General features: G+C 30.2%; 1 long non-coding RNA gene across 2 annotated transcripts; it reads left to right on the top strand.

Moving 5' to 3' along the window:
• Positions 1–457, top strand: LOC118746457. Of its 2 annotated transcripts, none has more exons than XR_004993851.1 (3): positions 1–62; positions 113–259; positions 335–457. It is a non-coding gene; the product is annotated as an uncharacterized LOC118746457 (long non-coding RNA). The 2 variants fall into 2 exon arrangements; XR_004993852.1 differs by having other exon boundaries at positions 318–457.
• Positions 458–2989: the final 2532 nt, after the last annotated feature.

Below are 2989 nucleotides of genomic sequence, written 5' to 3'. Positions count from 1 at the left end.
TTTTGGAAACAAAATCTGTCGCGGTGTTTGGAGGAATTGAAAATCTTCATCGATATAAAATTGTATGTGAATTGTCATTATCTTGAAAAATAATACTAAATTGTGAACTTAGCTCGAATAGCAACTAGATAACAGGTAACACTATATCATCAGTAAAAGTGGAACCAGGTGGACACATTTGGAAACTTAGCGGTGCTAATATAGATCAACCACCATAGGTGGCGACGGCGCAAAAGAAGCAATCCATACATAAATAAATGTACGTAGTAAAATTACAAAAAAAAATTAATATGAAATAAAATCAGAAAATTGGTCAGTGAAAATTTGTTTCTAGTAATGAACGGATCAAAATACGCAGTACATGCACTTGTACTAACTAATAAATAGTTGCAGAAACAACGCTGAATTACCTAAAACAGAACATATTTTTCTTAATAAAAAAATCGACATTAAAACATTCCTTGTTTGTGATTTATTGAAACCCCTGGTACTTCGAAAAAATACATAATAGCGAAAATTGCTGTAAGCAAATATATCAATTGTGTGTATTCCTTCATTGACGTTGATACTTAACTATGGCTGAGGTGCGTCGTAGGAAAGGTGAGAACGAGGCGGATGACGCTGGAGAAAAATTAGGAGAAGGAGACAAACGAAACTCTGCTGCAGATTCATCTGATCATGTAAGTAATTTTAGTTTTTATTATGTTTTCAATGATGAAATATATGTGTTAATTTATTAGTGTACGCTTAAATATATCTACTATGTATATATGCATTTATATATTAATTTACATATATGTATGTATGAGCATATGTGTGTGTACATTACCATACTTTGTATATATACTTTGTATATATATATATATATATATGTATGTATGTATGTAATATGTAATTTTAATAAAATCCATAATATTTTTTATAATCATTAATTTATATAATAAAATAACCTACCACTATACTCTAAAAAATTTACATATTCCAGCCATTTAAATACTATTACATGGTGTTTATATTATTCTTGAATTAGGAAAAGTCCAATTCTTCATTATTTCTATTTTCTTGTTCTGTCATGACTTTGTCCCTACATTCAAACATTAAAAAATGCAAAATCGACCATCAACGTCTAGTCAAAAGTCCACACTTGAAGCGAAAGGTCTCGGAAGAGAATAGTGAAGAATGTTAACTTAAAAGTCTGAATGAAAAAATACTTAATCCCATAGAAAAGGAAAAGCAAATTTTCGCTTTTGGTAGGTGTTGTCAATATGTGTATCTGTTTTCCTACCTTGAAAGCAATGAATAATAAAAAGTAAATCCAATTAGACGTCTTATTTAGTAGAATACATACATAAGTCATGTATGTCTTCGTTTACAAGAATTACGTATTGATTGCATTAAGTGCCCATATTCGGGGAATATACAAACCATAACTCAAATCAAATACATAGTTGGGCGCCAACTAAGTATATTTAGTTAAAAAAATACTATATTATTGTACTTAGTATGCATAAACATACATACATATGTATATCACTAATGTTAATAGACTATCTTCACTTCGCTTAGATGTCAAAAGAGCCGTTAGATGTTACTAGCCCAGGTTACGACTAACTAAATCTGTAAGCATATTTGCACAGAGTGCCTAAATATACATGCATATCGACGTGTCCTACGTACGTATGTATGTAACTAAGAATAATATTTAAAAAAGGTCTTAAAATTTAAATGGACGTAACTTGAAATCATATTGAATTGGAACTAAACTCTGAGATAGGCATTTTTAATTAGTTGCGTTCTAGATGCTTCACGATTTGCAGGTTTTTCAGGATTTGCAGGAAAAGCTGTTTTCGTCATTAATAAACCTTATGGAAGGTGGCCACCTGGAACAGCTTCCTGTAAAAACATGCAAAGCTATTCAGTTGCATGCATACACATGTTACTCACTTTTACTCTCAGAGTGTTCTTCAGAGAGTGATTTTGCTGTTTGACCTTTTTCCAGGATTTTAACGGAAAGTATTGGATCAGAGCTATTATATCATTCATGTATGTTCACCAGTTATCAACGGACTCAGTTAAAATTATTTAATTTTGTTTTTAATTATCGCCTTGCTTTTTTATCAAAATAGACTACTAAACCTATGCCTAAAACCATCTAGGAATATCAAAACCAGTTGCAACAAATTAGTTCATACATATGTATGTACATAGAAACTTAAGCATGCATACATATCGTCGCCTGGGTAAAAGATTGTCGTAAGCGCTATTTTGACGATTTTTAGTTCTAGATGCAGTTATATATTTTGAAATAAGGTCTTTCGATTGGTGTTATCAGTTTTTAGATATCTCCTTTAGTTTCCGAGATAATTTAGTAAAAATTTAGTTGGTGATGCAGTCATATTAAACTAATCAATATCTTAAAAATGGCGTTCTCCATTTTTGGATATCTCCTTTAGTTTCCGAGATATTGAGTAAAAAGTGTCGTTAATTTGGTAGAGATTTTGATCACATTTTGTCGTATTTAATACAAAGTGGCTGCCAAATTGTGGACAAATGACGCTTTCGACAAAATTTTACTAAAGAAAATCTTTCATAAACTCAAAACTAATTAACAATAAACATTAAAATTTAAATAATTTAAGAATTTTGTGAACTAGTAACATTTTCAGAGACTTTGGAGAAATTCTATATTCTTAAATTATTTAATTTTTTATATATATTTGGGTGGTTCACAAGGTGTCGTACTTGTCGTATTGTTGTATGTTGTAAAGTTTTTAACTGCTAAATAAATGTTTAGAGGACTTGAAATCACCACCAACTATATTTTAATTGTGTGAAATTTCATAATAAAACTTATGTTAGCTTGCGAATTCCTTAAATATAGTTTTAGCCGTTTAAAGTTTATGACATACAGCAGTACGACAGTATACAACACCTTGTGAACTCCCTAATTGTTAATTAGTTTTGAGTTTATGAAGGGTTTTCTTTAGTA

The sequence above is a fragment of the Rhagoletis pomonella genome, unplaced genomic scaffold (genome assembly GCF_013731165.1).
Source record: "Rhagoletis pomonella isolate Grant_MI unplaced genomic scaffold, Rhpom_1.0 Rhpom_scaffold_00010, whole genome shotgun sequence".
Classification (NCBI taxonomy): Eukaryota; Metazoa; Arthropoda; class Insecta; order Diptera; family Tephritidae; genus Rhagoletis; species Rhagoletis pomonella.
Note: the sequence above shows the minus strand (reverse complement) of the source record. Positions and strands in the feature narration are given on the sequence as shown.